Consider the following 17,895-nt stretch of genomic DNA (forward strand, 5'->3'; position numbering starts at 1 on the left):
GTCCCAGCACATTGGAAATAACTACTTAGCCAATTATTAACTTTTTATTATTATTATTATTATTATTATTAATAATTAATAATAATAGTAATAATAATAACAAATACATATTATTATGTAAATACTAATGTACTGAACTGATGCCAATCCCCTGCTGCTGACTGCTTCCTGTTCTCCATCCCATCACATAGGAAATACCTACTCAATAGATCATTTAAGTTTTTTCCTCCTTGCATTTCCATATAAATATTTATTCATTATAATTTTTTTATTTTAACGCAATGCACTGCAACTCTTCGGGCCTTGTTTTTAGGGGATGAGTCATATTATTTGGGGGCATTATTTTTAGACAGCTAAATGACAGCTTTTAATTTATATTAAAGGGGTACTCTGCTGCTAGAGCTGCTGGGACCCCCCCCCCCCCCCCCCCCCCCCGCGATCTCCCGCAGCACCCGGCGTTCTAAACAAATGCCGGGTTCCTGCGGCAGTGGTTTTGATGACATGACCACGCCCCTCGTGACATCACACCATGCTCCCTCCATTAATGTCTATGGGAGGGGGCGTGTTGGCAGACACACCCCCTCCCATTGACATGGATGGAGGGTGTGTGGCCATGACGTCATGATCGCAGCCTCCGGCTCCAAGCGTTCTAAACAAAATGTTCAGCATGCTGGAGCACCGGAGTAACCCTTTAATGATTTAGTATGGGAAAATGCACACAAAAGCCATGCAGATATTTTTTTTCAGTTTTTTTTCAGCATTCACTGCAAAAATCAACAGAGTGGATAAGTATTGTAAAGGTCAAGGCAAATGTAAGGATAATTAATTCAGTAAAATGAATTTATTTAATCAAAAATTGTGTATTTGTTTTCATTGTATTATTATTATTATTCTAATATTTTTTTTTTATCATTAAGCACCTGTCTGTGTTTCCCATGGCCACCAATCACAACTCAATAATAAGATCTGGTAAAATGAAAGAAGAGCTGTCATTGGCTGCTATAATGCATTTAAAAAGTCTTAAAGGGGTACTCCGCCCCTAGACATCTTATCCCCTATCCAAAGGATAGGGGATAAGATGTCAGATCGCCGCGGTGCCGCTGCTGGGTAGCCCCGCTGCGGCACCGCGCTATCATTACAGCACAGAGCGAGTTCACTCTGCACGTAATGACGCGCAATACAGGGGCCGGAGCATCGTTACGTCACGGCATCGTTATGTCAAGTCTATGGGAGGGGGCGTGGTGGTCGTCACGCCCCCTGCCATAGACTTGCATTAAGGGGACGGGCCGTTATGTCATGAGGGGCGGAGCCATGATGTCACGCGGCTCCGGCCCCTGTGACGCCCGAACTCGCTCTGTGCAGTAATGATAGTGCAGTGCCGCAGCGGGGATCCTGGGGCACCCCAGCAGCGGGACAGCGGCGTACTGACATCTTATCTCCTATCCTTTGGATAGGGGATAAGATGTCTAGGGGCGGAGTACCCCTTTAAGACTTGATGGTTTGCCCCCCATCTTTCTGCACTTAATACCCCTAATGACAACAAAATCCTACAGATCTTTTTAATCTTTTATTTTATAGGAAAAAATATTGACATCAACATAAACCACTTCTGTGTTGTCCCTCAACCACTCATGTGTTGTCTAGTAATGTCATTGTCTGGTTAGAAGGGGAATTTTCGGCCCAGTCTGAGATTTAGAAAACTCTGGATCAGGTTTTCATTATGAATATCTCTGTATTTTTTTCCATTCAGATTTCCCTAAACCCTGACCAGTCTCCCTGTCCCAGCCACTGGAAATCACCACCACTCTCTGTATGTATATTCTTTCGGCAAGGTCCGAGAAATTCCGTAGTGTGATTTGTGCAGCAGAATACCATTCAAAACAATGGGAGGCTGATGCATGGTATATTCCGCAGCAGAACTCTAGAGCAGAAAATACAGTCTGAATGGGCCCTTACATATATCGAAGACTAGACAAAATAAAAGGGTAAAATCAGACAGTTTCTAGAACTGAACATATTTTTCATAGTTCTTCATAAAATTAAAGCTGATCTGTGGGCTGCTGTACCTGGCTTATTGTATAACATTCAAAAGTACGAACGTGATCAGAATATCACTACCTAATAATTGAGACTTTACAGAACAGCAGACAAGGAACTTGTTCAATCATTCTTCGAAATAGAAAAAAAATCACTTATAACAAGAAGATTACACAAAAAAATGACAGGTTGTTCTGATAAGTGGGGAGAGCCGGCCCCTTACATCTCTTACTGCAGGTATGTGGATGTCTTTGTGATGTGTGCGCCTGTGACGGCTCAATGCCCGAGGCCCTTCCTGGCCAATTACAACATCTCTGCAGTTGCAACATTATCCTCTTCCTAACGGAGAGTAGGGAGATCAGACAAACCACCTAGTCTGCTCTCTCTATAATGATTTCAGATGCTCCGCAAATTCCTTTCCTTTTATAGGTAATAGTTAAAAGAATAGACATACACAAACCATTTCTGACAACTGACTACAAAGACATTATAGACTGCAACCTCATTTAGGTTAAAAGAAAACGAAACATATGCATGTGTGTTTCTCAATTTGTAACAATCTGGTGGAAAGATCACTATGGACTTGACTGTGTGTAACTGAGCCACAGCCATAACATTCTTCTCTGAACATAACCAAAAGTCTTAAAGTAGTACTCTGCCCCAAGAGGTCTTATCCCCTATCCAGCGGCAGGACCCCAGCGAGCTCCCTGCTGCACCCTGTGTTCCTTTAGAGCGTTGGGTGCAGCAACGGAGGCTCGTTACGCCCACGCCCCCTCAATTCAAGTCTATGGTAGGGGGCGTGACCGTGACCTCACAAGTGGGACGTGATAGTTATGTCACGAGTTTCCGCCCCGCATTCCCAGTCTTCTGACACGGAGCAAAATTCGCTCCATGCACCAGATGTTTGGGGTGCCGCAGCTGAGATTGTGGGGGTCCCCAGTAGCGGGACCCCTGGGATGAGATCCGCCTTCACTCTCCGCTCCTGAGCTATCCCGCGCACTCAGCAGCTGAGCGCACATCATAGCTGGGACCCCCATTACCCCCATTACCAAGTTGATTGCGGAGTCTAAAAGTCCTAAGATGTACTGCTGATTATCTCAGGGATGCTGATAGGGATCAGTGCGGTGTAATTGCGGTGACCCGATCAGCTGTGAGGATGGCCGCAGGTCCCTTACCCTGCTCGGTCCCTTACCCTGCCAGCCATGGCAGGCATTAGTAAAGGAGCGCTGATAACACTGATCACTGCTATGCTATGGCATAACATTGATCAGTATGCAATCTACAGATTGCATGTAATAGTCCCCTATGGGGACTAAAAAAAGTGGGGAAAAAAATGTGTAAAAAATTATAATGAATGTGAATTAAGCCCTTCCCAATAATAAGCCCTTCCCAAAAAGTTTAAATTAAATAAAAAAAAATATATATATTTTTTATTAAAAAAGCCCCTTTTCTTATAAAAACTAAAACAACAACCCCTTTTTCCCATTAAAGAAAGAAAAAACCCTGTCATAAGACATTTTAAAAAGTATTGGAAATTTGGTATTGGCGAGTACTTAAAAAAAAGTATATGTCCTCTAACTCGGTCTAAAAAAAAAGGGAATTGGGATATCCCTAGTCCTAACTGTAGCTTTCAGTACTCAGATTCAGCTAGGACTTAAAGTAGAACCAAATGGTATAACAAGCAGACAGTCGCAAGAAATCATATAGTTCACAACACACATCACGCAAGAAATCATATAGTTCACAACACACATCAATACTGAAAAGTTATAAGGAGAAGAAAAGCAACTCACTAATAGATGACAGGAATCAGAGATGAAAGAATGGATGAAGACACAAACTTGTGATAATGATGGCACTAAAAAACAAGAACAGATACAAGGACTGTCCCTTTCTGTCTCTAATCTATCCCTAGACATATTCCCTGAACCTTAAACATAAAAGGCTCTGGGACCTAGAGAAAGAAATTAAATGGATACAAAACATGCTAGGTTTTAATTACAAGAGCATATGCTATAATCCGCACAAAAATACACAAACCAGAGATATTTAAAAAGAGACAAGCCGATAGGAACTCCACTCAAGAATAGCTGATACAGAGTAATGAATCATAGGTGACACAGTTCAGCCGCCGAAAAACAACTAGTAGTCAGGAGAAAACAGAATAACAGGATGATTCCTGCTTTTTTTGTTACCAGCACTATTTAATCTGATATGTGCACAGTGCTACTATGACATGACTAGGATTGGTCAATACTTTACATGGCCCATGTAGAATATTGCAAACATACTACGAGCCAGCCTACATTCTTCTTCTTCAATGGTGGCATGTAAGTATATAAAAAAAAAATATATATATATCATATACCTCAAGAGGATGAATGAAAGAAGAAAAGAGGAAACCCAGATATCTCTGTTTCAGGGGACACAAGGTAAAATATATCATAAGAATGTGAAAGATTGGATGAGCACTAGTTATATTCAATCCAGATGAATACTTTCCTCTTAAAATATTTTAGTTTTGCATCTGTTTATCTGTATTTCATAAGATTTTCATTAGAGACAAGGCTCCATTATTATTATTTTTCTTTTTAATTTGTTTCCTTTAGGGCCCATTTACACTATGTATTTTCTGAACAGAATTCTGATGCAGCAGGCTTCCATTGTTTTTAAGGAAATACTGCTGCACCATGCACACTATGGAAATTCTGGATCCAAGACTCTCCCGAAGGAATAAACATGTTCATTCTTTTGGAAGAATCCTGTCATTTAGGGCAGGGATAGAGTGCAGCCTTGAATTCTCCCACTCCCTCTGTCCCTGCCTACTTGCGTACCCACCCTAGGAAGCACGTTCAGAACCACGGTGCTGGTCCCTTCCTATATAAGTGATGGGAGTCAGTAGTCAAAACAATAAACTACAAAAAAATGACAAAAGTCGGGAGCAGCTAGAGACACACAAACTAACAGGAGGGAATGAAGTACAATAACAGAGTGTCAAATGGTAGTTAAAAGCAGAACCAAGAGTCACAAAAACCAGAATAAACAATATGAGTACAGAGGTTGCTAGGTCAGTTACAAGAACTTTAACAGGCAAGGAATGACTGGGAAAGACCTCCTTATATATGCCTGTACAAGTAACGCGAGGACTCCAATTGGCTGCAAACTGAACCACAACCAAAGCACAGAGCCGTAGTCCCAGCAACCAAGGAAAACAAAAAACTCTCAGGGCAGATTAACGCTACAGGTTCTGACAAATTCACTCTGAAATGCATTGCCATCTATTGAGAAAGTCTATATCTGAGCGGTCCTATCACCGACTAGTTTTGCCAGCACCTGCTACAGACCGAACCTCCGCCCAAAATATCTCTGGGCAGAGGTGCTGTAGTGTAAATGGGCCCGTATTATTATTATTATTTTCATTTAGTCCCAGATTAACATTTCACAGTTCCATTTTCTGGAGAATAAAGTGTCACCTGTAATCAGGGGTCAAGTCCTGGGAAAACAGTGTGGGACCTCACCCAAGATTTCCACTCAAGTGCTGGTCCTGCAGGATTCCTGCTAATTGAAACAGTGTTCCTGTTGTTGAAAAAAGTGCAGAAACTCTGTTACCATGCGTTCCTCCAGGCCCTGCCTGGAATGTAGTGTCTAAGAAAATGTAACTCCTATGCTTGAAGTCAAGTGACAAGATTGTATCACACTACAGAAATATAATCTTTATTAATTCCAGCTTACAAGAAATTCACATCGGCACTAACCTTTATTTCATCATCTTCATGTGCTGTGGCCGAAGCTGAGCGGGTGGTGGGCGGCTGCGTGTGAATTTCTTGTATGCTGGATTTCATTACAGATCTCTTTTTTCCTGCATCATGCACCCCTGTTTTTTCCTACATCATGCACCCCTGTTTCCTACTACTACTCCCATCAGTGACTGTGCTTCTTTTGATTTTTGCTTTGGGTATGTGATATACAGTAGTGGTGCCATGTCTTTCCTCTACTGCTTTGAATAATTTTTATTAGATTCTCCTCTTGTAACACTATATCTCCGACTAAAGGATGTCTCTCTTCCCTTTAACGCTTCCCTTTCTCAGCTTATACAGTGACAAGGGCACCAGACGGTTGAGGTAACAGAAGTTTTGTCCCAACTGAGACCATGCACTGTTGATCAAAAGCCAATTTTACATGAGGAGCACCTGAGGTCAGAGGAAGCAGAGCATGTTAAGTAAGATGAACAGATACTTTCCTGACCATGCGACGACTATAGCATGTAATGACACTAGATAAAATAGCCAATACTAAATCTCTTTATTTCTCATATAATGTCGATAACTCTGGAGATAGCTATAGAAAATTATATTTGGAATTTCACAAATGAATAAAGATTTATAAGATCAGATGTCTTTTGATATGAAAGCCATATGTACTATAGAGGCAGACCATGCAGCTGATACAAGGTCCTTCAAAGTAATGTGAAGGCAGCTAATACTGAAATGGCCATACCCCAACTCCCCAATTTGGAAAAAGAAATATGCACTTCAGAAAATGTGGTAGGACACTTAATCCTCATACCTCCAAGGTCTTTTAGTGGTGGCATGATATAGCTATAGGGTGGGTATACCACTGGGGGTGGGCATAGCCCCCAATTAAACTAAATTTTAAGTTATTAGGTGAATTATTAAAAATAATTTTCTCTTTATTAAGTCATTTTTGGTCAAACATTGTTATAGTAACTCTTGCATACACCATTTTGTCCAAAACAAATTCTTAGTTTTTTTTATTTGACCTACAATTTCTGGTCCCGCATAGTACATGAATGTACAGATCCTGAATGGTTTCATTCAGAGCCCTATTAACTCATTCAGCCGCTTGCCTAGCTTTCTGTTTAAACTTCAGCACCAAAATCTTACAACTCAACACTAGAAATAGCATAAGCTCCTCTATTTTCTTTAACGCAAGTGTAATAGGAATGTGGTTACTATTAATATTTCTTTTAAAAATAGTATTTCAAAAAGTTTCTTATGCTCTGAACAAAAAAAATAACTACTGGAAATGATTCCGTATATTAAAGATTGCCTTTTTCTAAATTATTTTTATTACTACTTGCATACTCTTTATTTTTAATTTAACTTTTTACTTTTCTCTCTATATACTTTAGAGAAAATGAAACTTCTACAAAGTTATAAAGAAAATAATTTAAACATAGTGATCTTAAAAAAAAATCATCCAAAAGTCATGTTTTACCTTGCAATATCACAAATTTACAAAAAAAAAAGTTTATGGTTTAGGATATCTAAGCCTAAACTGTACAAATCTATAATAAGACATTGATAGTAAAACACAAGCCCATATTGTATCTCCTATCTTATTTTTTACAGACAAACAGATATTTTTGTTCTATAGTAATCCGCAAGATGAAAAATGGGGGCATGCTCCCTTACATGTTTTCCAAATGCACAATATGATGGCACAGGTATCTACAGGGTTATGACACTGACGCATAGTGATTCTTTGTACCACCATACAGGCTCTGTATGCATGAGCCCTGGTGCGAGGGTTTCCTAATCAGATACAGGTACCAGGTCAAGAGTTCTCCAGAAACAGCAGTAAAAGGGGTCGTCCAGGAATCGAAAAACAGACCTAATTTTTTTTTCAAAGACCGCTCCATGTCTGTCTCCACTTTGGGTGTGGCATTATAACTTGGCTCCAATGACTTCAATGGAACTGAACTGCAGAACCACACCAAACCCAGAGACAGACAGGGAACGGTCTTTAAAAGAAAATTATCTCTGTTTTTTGATTCCTGGATAACCCCTTAAGGTGCCTATACACCATAGACTTAAAAGGGTACTCCGCCACTAGACATGTTATCCCCTATCCAAAAGAAAAGGGGATAACATGTTTGATCAACCTCCTCTGCGGCACCCCAGTCAGATCTGCTGGATTCATGTCTATGGGAGGGGGCCCAGGCTTCTGTGACCATAATGCCACAGCGCTGGCCCTGAAATCACAGGGGGTCCCAATCGCCAGATAGGGGATAACATGTCTAGGGGTGGAGTACCCCTTTAAGTCGTCAAAACCCGCTGGCGGATTCAGCCACCTGTCTAACATGCCTGGTGGGCTCTCGACCCTCCACCAACAGTGGATGTCAGGTGAAAGAAGGGTTGGGTGCTTGAATTTTTGGCTTATCATTCCCTTCCACATAGACAACTCATGAACCTCCAACTGTACAGTCTTTAGGCCAGTAATTTTAAGATCCGAAACAGATAAATCAAGCAGTAAACAAATCTGAACATAACACGGTGCTCTACAAGTCATAATAGAATGCTTTAACCTCCCACATCAGGCCATAAAAAAATCTTTGCGATAGGAATGGAAATTGGTTTTCTTCCTGTGTGACAATATTCGGTAGTTTCCCATAGGAAATACATTTTGGGTATTCCTGCCTTAGGCTGGGATTCTTATTGCAAACTATTATCATATGATAATGGTATATAAATATATTGGGATATAAATCATATGATATTAGTATATAAAGTCCCTGTACACCTTCAATAACTGTTGGCCAAACAGTGAGAAAATTCAACATGTCCATCCTTCTTTCCCCAACATCACCTGTCAGAGGAGAGTCGGGAGGACCAATACACATTCACAAGTTTATCCTGAATTATATAGTAATACAAACTAGGAGGTTTCCAAATTTATCATTCCACTTGTTTTAGGCCTCATAAATAATTATTTATCTGTATAAACGCAAAAAAGGAAAACAAGCCACAATTCATTTCCAGAGCTAAGTCCTCACAGAAGAGAAAGTGCCTCAAGGTGAATCGCTCACAAGCTTCCTCCTGCACCCTGCAGTTTATCCCTACCAATCCTCTAGTAATAGGAAAAGGGATTATTACTTCAATGTCCTCCTCATTGTCCCTCTCCAAATTGGATTCAAGTCTACGTGTTGCTGCTTTTTGGTGATCTGTCTCCAACTCTTCTGTTTCCTACTTAATCCCTACTTCAATTGTCCGCATAGATCCTAATTTAGAATACTGCATAGATATCTTAGCACTTTATATGTTGGATCCCAAATTAATGTCCATAAAAATTCTCAACTGAGTATTACCGATGATACCTGGCAGACATTTTCTGACCGTAATAAGTGTTCACTATAGTTCAGCTGCCCATCACAACAACTAGTCTGGGAAACTAATGAGTCTTTAAAATAAGGAAAAAGTAAAGTATAATAATGTAATTTTTGGATTCTCGAGTAAAGATAAAGTCCAGAATTATTCTGTCCTATTTCAGAGAACATTCTATCATATATTGCACAGAGCGACGACAAATCTCTGGCATTCCACTAAGAAAAGACATCTCTTTGACAGCACCTAGCCTGCCAGATACTTTCTATTCTTGTCCTACTTTTGCCAAAAGCACTAACTTAGCAACAAAACTGTTTACTAAAGATACTGAATCCTTCATATGGGAATGACTCAAGTTTTAGATTCCAGTGCAGGATCTCATAAAAATAAGTTGCACATTGCTATTTATGTCACTCAGCATTTTTTCTATAACTTTTTTATTCAGAGCACAAAGCTTGGAAAATAAACTGACTCCAACTGCTGGGACCACCAGTGATCACAAAAACGTGCAAGTAGTAGCAGTAAAGTATGCACTTTGCCACATTCAAATTCTACGGGACTGACGATTCTTCAGAAGAATAGATTTTGAATAGAGTGGACACATGGCAACCTATCATCAGTATTACCTGCACTAGCCTCCTCTGCTGCAAAATGGAGCTCCACTCTGCAGAGGCTCAGCAAAGGGGAGGAGACATTAATAGGAAGATGTCGGCCAGACGTCACCGTGCACAAGGAGCTTGGGAACACCCCCGTGCACCAAGCAGGTCATTTGCAGCACAGGGGTTGCAGGAGAATGGAGGCACAGAGCGAGGACTGGTAAGCATGATTATCATCATTCCCTTTAAAGCGTATGTGTCCTTTCAGGTGACTTTTCAGGATAAGCTGTCCTGTGTGTACATGAGGAGCAGCACTATTTCTGGACATTATATAACTTATATGGGGTGTTTTTTCAGCAGATTTCTGTTCTGCAGGCTTCATTTCTAATTTGCAGTTCTCCCAGAGCTGATGGACTAAGCTCCCTCCTCCCCCTCCATAGACTTGTACTCTAGTTTTGCATAAAAAGGACAAAACTGAGTTGATTTTCAGAGATGATTTGTGCAACAGGAGGTGGGGGGGAAGGGAGTTTGATAATGGGAGAAAGAAGAACTATTGTCTCACAAAGTTTCTTATATTGGCTGGCCTAATGGGAAAGGGGGCATGGTCTTACCCTGTGACTAATTGATCATAATATACAATTTGTGGCAGAAATCAATTTCAGCTTGGGTCTGGTGTACATTTCTGCACACTCCATGGTTGGGACAAATGCAGCAACACCTGATTCTTCAAGAGGCTGTAGCCTCTGACATATTTCTAAAAATATTTCTAAACCTAGGAGATCTCTGAAAGTCATACATGACTTTTTAGGGGAATCAAGCCACATTTGATTTGGATCGACTCACATCTGAATTTGACCAAAAAAGAATTTTTACTCATTTTCACTCATCTCTATTAAGCGATCTGATCAATGTTATCTGGCCACTGGGACAAAGTTACTAATGGCATACAGTGATTTCTACAATCTAAAGCAGGATTGTATTTTATTGTGTATTTTATGATTCTGCCTAATATTGGGGTGGTTTGAAGGATTTCATATGTCTGCCTTCATTTCTTATTAGGGTCTTAGCTGACCCTACAAATTCTTCACCAACTTTATACTTGGCCGTACTTAAAACAAAACTATTGTGAAGGATCAAACAAATCTTCTTGTAACCAGTTTTACCAGCTAAAGTCTGAAACTCATAGTAATAATTATAAGAGGCCAAGGAGGAAAAACAAATGATTTTATCAGGTTTATAAAGACGCATACAAGACACGTTTTTATTACTACACACCCAATCGACGTGACTTAAAAAAGAATGGCAAGAACTTTGTTGATAGTAAATATTAGGTAATGAATTTCTCAGGAGCCCCTCGCCGTCTTGAGGAGGAATGCCATTTCTTCTCAGGCTGGGGACTAATTAGGCCGCGTTTTTGAAGATCAAGGTTTTGCGATCTCTGCTTAATAACATGGTTTGTATGTCTGCCACCTGGGATGCTCTTTCTCTCCCTCACTCCCTGCCTAAGGCCACTGCAAGTGTGGGCAGGAAAGACAGCAGCCCACATTGTCAGCAATTTAACTGTTTCACTGCCAGCTGCCATCACACAGCCTTACATACAATTGAGAGTTCAAATACCTTTCATATCTGTTCATTTTCACTGCCTTATTTCAAATTTAAAAAAAATATATAACTCAGCAATATATAATAAAATACAACCTAAAATAGAGTCAAGACGGGTGACACTGCAGCCAGTCGCCGACCTAAGTTTCTGCTTTTTTTATGGCACAGGACTAAACATAAATGGATTTCCAGGAATATATTTAAACTCTGATTCAGTAGAATCAGATTCGATTTGGTGCAAATAAATTTATTCCAGAAAGTGTTCCGGTTGTCCTTTTATATTTATTCTGTTCAGGATAGGACCCCTATTTTCTGCAGAACAGTATGGCACATAATGGGCAAGACTGGAGATGTGTGGCTAGAAGTAGTAGTAGCAGCAGAACAGTATGGAACATGATAGACACAGCCAAAGATGTGTAGCTATGTAGTGTCAGTAGTATTAGGAGAAGAGGTAACAGCAGCAATGAGTATGGACCATAATGGACAAGCCCTGGCTGTGTAAGGCTAGTAGTAGAAATAGCAGCAGTACAGTATGGAACATAATAGACAAGGTAGAAGATTTGTGGCTGTGTACAGATAGTAGTAGCAGTAGTAGTAGCAGAAGCAGTACAGTATGGAACATGTTGGACATGGCCAGAGATGAGCGGTTGTATAGACTCAGCAGTAGTGGGGGCTAGTAGTGACTGTTGACATTAATTGTTAACAAATCTCAAAAGTCTTAGAGTCACTGAATTACCAAAGTTTTGGGAAATTTGGGGAAAAAAATCAATTTGAGCTGAAATCAATTCACTTGTCTCAACATGAGACCACTACATGCCAGGGATTGGCTGCAGCATCACATAGGCCAAGTGGGGTAACAACAGAGTGGTGGCAGCCCTGACGTACTGTTGGATTTAGGGCGGATTTTTTCTTCTATTTTAGGTAGGTTCCAATCCCTCACAAATGTATTAGGCCTCCCGCACAAAGCAGAGCTGTGAGCAGGAGTTTGTTTAGTGGCACATAGACACCCTGCAGATCTGACCCACTTTGTGTGCTCTCTGTGTACAACTCATAAGGTTGGAAATGCAGCCATTTGTATGAGCGCTAAGAGATTATTACAATGCAGGGATGTGACAAAATATTCCGTATAGCCAGAAGATCATGCAAGGTGACACAGCAAGTGCTCGGTTATTACTCATGGCTGGGACACGTGTATAATACAAATTTTTTTTTTTTGCCTTTTTTTGCCACAATGGATACAATTCTCTCCATTGAAAATAGTCCCCAAAGGTTTGAAATATCAGTATCATTATGTCTATGGGGTTGTCCCCTTATGAAGATTATTTTTTGAGAAAACGTTCCTGTGAAAATGAGCTGATCACAGGGTGTCCCATTGCTGAGACCTCCTCCAACCTGCAGTGAGCAATGGGGAGCCTTGGAGCAAGTGTGAAATGCATATGAAATCAATTGGCTGTCTATGTAATGCACAGGATACTTTTGAACATGAAGAGTAAAGACAAAGAAAGTCCAGCACAGCCACTAATTGTGTCATTCACTGGATTCTATATACGTGCAGAGAGGAAGTTTTTCTTGCCGAATTTTAGCAGACAAGCGGTGCTCAGTCATCATAACTGCAGAATACAAAAGACATATTGATAGTAGAGTATTGAAAGGACAGCACTCACCACTTCTTGCTTATTCTTTCTTCTTTATTAGAAGTTCTTCATATTTTCCGGGGGGAGACACACATAGTGGGTGGGGGTACAAAAGAAGGCTACAGTGCCGATTCAAACCTGCTTGTGCTTCGTCGGACCTCTTAGAGGCCCGACGAAGCACAAACAGGTGCGAAACGGCGCTGTAGCCTTCTTTTGTACCCCCCACCCACTATGTGTATCTCCCCACCTGGAAATATGAAGGACTTCTAATAAAGAAGAAAGAATAAGCAAGAAATGGTGAGTGCCGTCCTTTCAATACTCTACTATCAATACATAGTTTTGTACATGTCCCCCTATCTGGCTAATATAGAAGGGACTCCGTTACTAACATTATAACATAATAACAATCCTTAAAAAAAGTAAAGAGGTATTCTCACGATACTGTTCCTCAGTAACACTGATCATTGGAGCACACAGGACTATCTCTTTGTAGAATTCACTTTGTTAAGAAGATGAATGATCTTGTTTGGATAGACTTCTGTCGTGCATGTTCTGTGGAAAGAACTCCTGCTGGGACCCTGATGACATTACATGACTTAGCGGAAACAGCAGCAATATATGAGCTCTGGTTTCAAGAAACTAAAACAGCAGGGGCACTAAGCTGCAAAGAATTAAACTTGTAACAACAACAACTTAACTCCAGTGACTGAGGTCGACTCTCTGGATATTGACCCTTTGCTGTATACAGTCAGAAACACCAATATACACCGATCAGTCAAAACATTAAAAGGTGACATAAATAACATTGATAAAATTTAGTGACAATGACACAAATGAGATATAATAGTTCTTAAAATGGATGTGTTGGAGGCAGAAAAATAGAAATAGATAAAAAGATCTGATGGACTATGTAGAAGGCTAAACTGGCTGGGCATCTGCATATGGCACACCTTCACCTTACCTAGGAGACAGATGGCACCAGGATCTAATAATGGAACATATACTGTATGAAGCTCTGGGCAATGAACTACTGGGAAACTTTGGTCCTCAAATTCACGTGGATGTTATTTTAACATATATCCTCTACCTAGCATTGTTGGAGACTGAGTACATCTCTTCATAGTAATTACATTTTCATCTGGCAGTGGTCTGTTTCATCAGGATAGTGCTAGGACAAGCCTCTCGGCATTCTTTCTGATTCGCTCTTCCAATGCTCACTGACAGGTCACTAGCACTACACCAAAATCCAAAAACCCCAGCCTCCCAGCTCCCCACTCAGTGGACATCTATCTGCCTGACATAGACAGAGCTATGGCGTATCAGGCAGTGAAGAAAATACACTGCTCAAAAAAAATAAAGGGAACACTTAAACAACACAATGTAACTCCAAGTCAATCACACTTCTGTGAAATCACACTGTCCACTCAGGAAGCAACACTGATTGACAATCAATTTCACATGCTGTTGTGCAAATGGAACAGACAACAGGTGGAAATTATAGGCAATTAGCAAGACACCCCCAATAAAGGTGTGGTTCTGCAGGTGATGACCACAGACCACTTCTCAGTCCCTATGCTTCCTGGCTGATGTTTGGGTCACTTTTGAATGCTGGCGGTGCTTTCACTCTAGTGGTAGCATGAGACGGAGTCTACAACGCACACAAGTGACTCAGGTAGCGCAGCTCATCCAGGGTGGCACATCAATGCGAGCTGTGGCAAGAAGGTTTGCGGTGTCTGTCAGCGTAGTGTCCAGAGCATGGAGGCAGTACCAGGAGACAGGCCAGTACATCAGGAGATGTGAAGGAGGCACGTGGAGGCCACACACAATACTAAGCCTCATTTTGACTTGTTTTAAGGACATTACATCAAAGTTGGATCAGCCTGTAGTGTGGTTTTCCACTTTGATTTTGAGTGTGACTCCATATCCAGGCCTCCATGGGTTGATAAATTTGATTTCCATTGGTCATTTTTGTGTGATTTTGTTGTCAGCACATTCAACTATGTAAAGACAAAAGTATTTCATATGATTAGTTCATTCATTCAGATCTAGGAATGTGTTATCTTAGTGTTCCCTTTATTTTTTTGAGCAGTGTATATCCAACACAGACTTCATCAACACCCATGAGCACACAAAGGTTTTTGGACCATTGTTTTGCAACATAAAACAACCCAAAAACCGACATGTTATGGACCCCCAAAAATACAGTATTCTTCCCAATGAGTTCTAGTGAAATCAGTGGGAAAATAACCTTTTGTTCTCACATAGTTGACTTTTATGGCCGTCATTGTTGTAGTCATATAATTAAGTGTTGTGCCCTTTTCTTGTCCGTTTATGTGGTCGGCCATATTCCTGCGTGTTTTTTTATCACATAGTTTGGCACATTAAATGGCCTGAAAAATGCCCATACATAAGTAGCCGTTTTATGGGTTATAGCTACAGCCATAAAACAGCTTATATATGTCTCATGGCCATATTTTATAGCTCAAATAAGATTTTTTTAAGCAATAAAATACAGCACAAAAACCTGATGTGCACTTAGCCTGGCTATTTCAGCCAATATTTAGGTAGTGCTACTTATCATAGAGAAAACAATAGTAGTAAAATTTACATTTTTAAATTATAGATTTCAACATGAACAGTGTCTAATGTCTATGGCTACCTTTACACAACAGGTTTGCATACACAACCATCAGGTGCCTTAATCTTTCGAGATTCCTAAATCAACCATAAATAATTGCAAAGTGTAAACTGAAGCACATAATGGTTTTACAACAGTAATTAAAGACTTGGGGTGTGTCTAAACAGGACAGAATCCATTTCATGTCCTATACTTTCAGTCTATTCAAAGCCCTATACAGCAACCTACATCTGAGTGTCTAAGGGTCTATTCACATGGGCGGAATTTCCGCACAAATTCCGCTTCTGCTCCTTGGGTGGTTTCTGGCTTGTCCGGATTTTGCGTGGAATTGGTGAAAAATTGGTGCAGAAATTCCGCATGCGGAAATTCAGACGTGTGAAATCCCATAGAAGTCTGTTCTGTAGATATGAGAAAAAGAGAATGACGCACACCTAGTGCAGTACCATAGTATTTAACAGGTGTTGCAAATGATGGGCAAAAACAGAGTACCAGTAGGTAATAGGTGCTCACCTGGAGCAAGTCTTAGACTTGCGTACCAACCCTCAAACGTGGTTTACAAAGTGTGGAAACAGTTGCTGAGCCTAGGGTAGAGGGAAAGACAAGCCAGACCTGGAGGAGACGTGTAGAGAAAGATGCAGAAAAAATTTTTTTTTAGTCTAATGGCGCTGCCAGTTTCCAGAGTGGAAGAGAGAAGTCAGACAAGATAGTTCTTGTAAACCATAACTGGACGTCTTTATTACGTTCAGGTAAAGGTAAACAGGATAATGCGTTTCTGAGGTCACTGCCTCCTTCTTCAGATCAGTGGTAACAAAATTACAGTAGTGCATGGTATAAATACACTTAAAAAAGGTGCCAAATACAAACGGGGAGGGGTCAGTAGGCCACATGACCAAAACATCATAATGACAGTATTGGAAAAACAATTGCATTTATCTCAGGGGAAGTCATATATAATAATACATTACAATTGTTAATCAAGATGTGCAGAAATAAATAATACAATCAGTTTATGAGCAGAAATAGAGGTGGCTTGTGTATAAGCACATCCGGTTAGCAGATGTACTGTATGTACAGCAGTGGCCTGTACCGTAGCACCTCCAGGTCAGAGGAGAAACCATGGACAGTGCTGTAATAAGGACACATTACTAGGGCTGCAGCTAGCATGCCCATAGACCATAAAGTGGGGTCATGTGTAAAAACAGAATGACAGCCATGCGGCCAATCAGTGGAGACGGGGGAGTGTCGCATCAGGTGTCCGTGATGCACACGGACCTCTTACTGTGAATGTATGTCCCGGATGTCACAGCAGGGTTGTTAGCGTTGTGCGGCCGGCATGACGGGATAAAGAGAAAGATGTAATGGGTGTCAGTGAATGTAGGCAGGGATCGGAAGGTGCAACGGATGTGTGTTGGAAGACGGAAGGAGGAAAAGGAGGAAAGATCGAAGAGATGAGTGAGAGGGACGAGGGGAAAAAAGGGGAAAGGGGGGAGAAAAATATTGAAGGAATGGGGGAAGAGATAGGAGCAGAGCAAAGAGTGGGGGATGGGGGAAATGAAGAAACAGGCTGTGAGTAATAGACGGAGGAGATACGGAGATAGGTGGTGTGGGGATGGGAAGATGTGAGAAAGTGGGAACAGAGGATAAAAGTAAAGAGAGAGGAGGGAATATAAGGGACTGGTGATGTGAAATAATGGGGTGTACATGGGAAAGGGATGGGTGAGTGTGCAGAATGTAATGGGGGATAGAGGGCAGGATGAGAGATGAGGACAGAGGGTATGGAGGGCAAGTATAATGACAACTTAAACCAATTGGGAGACTACAACTGGCTAGTGATGGTGGGGGACAAGGAAAGAAAGAAACAATCTGAGATGTATATAATGGACAGAACAACCTCGAGAAATGGAGGGATGTAAAGGATGTAATGTGAATTTCTGTAGGTGATATATGTGTCAATAGTAACTATAGAGGAAGCAGGAGTTAAACTATGCATACAATACAGTACATACAATACATACAATGACATCAAATATCATATCATTGCGGAAAATATGTGTCTGGAGCAATATGATTACCAGAGAGCACAATAAAAAATAAATAATAATAATAATAATAATAATATATATATATATATATACACACAGTATAGTTGTACGATTAAGGGTGCTAACGCATCTGAAACGCGTCACATTGACCCCTGTTATGGCTTTTTAAGCATTAAAGAATCCGTTTTGCACGAATCTTGGCGCTGGACATCCAGTTTCTTG

Source organism: Hyla sarda, chromosome 6 (assembly GCF_029499605.1).
Source record: "Hyla sarda isolate aHylSar1 chromosome 6, aHylSar1.hap1, whole genome shotgun sequence".
NCBI lineage: Eukaryota > Metazoa > Chordata > Amphibia > Anura > Hylidae > Hyla > Hyla sarda.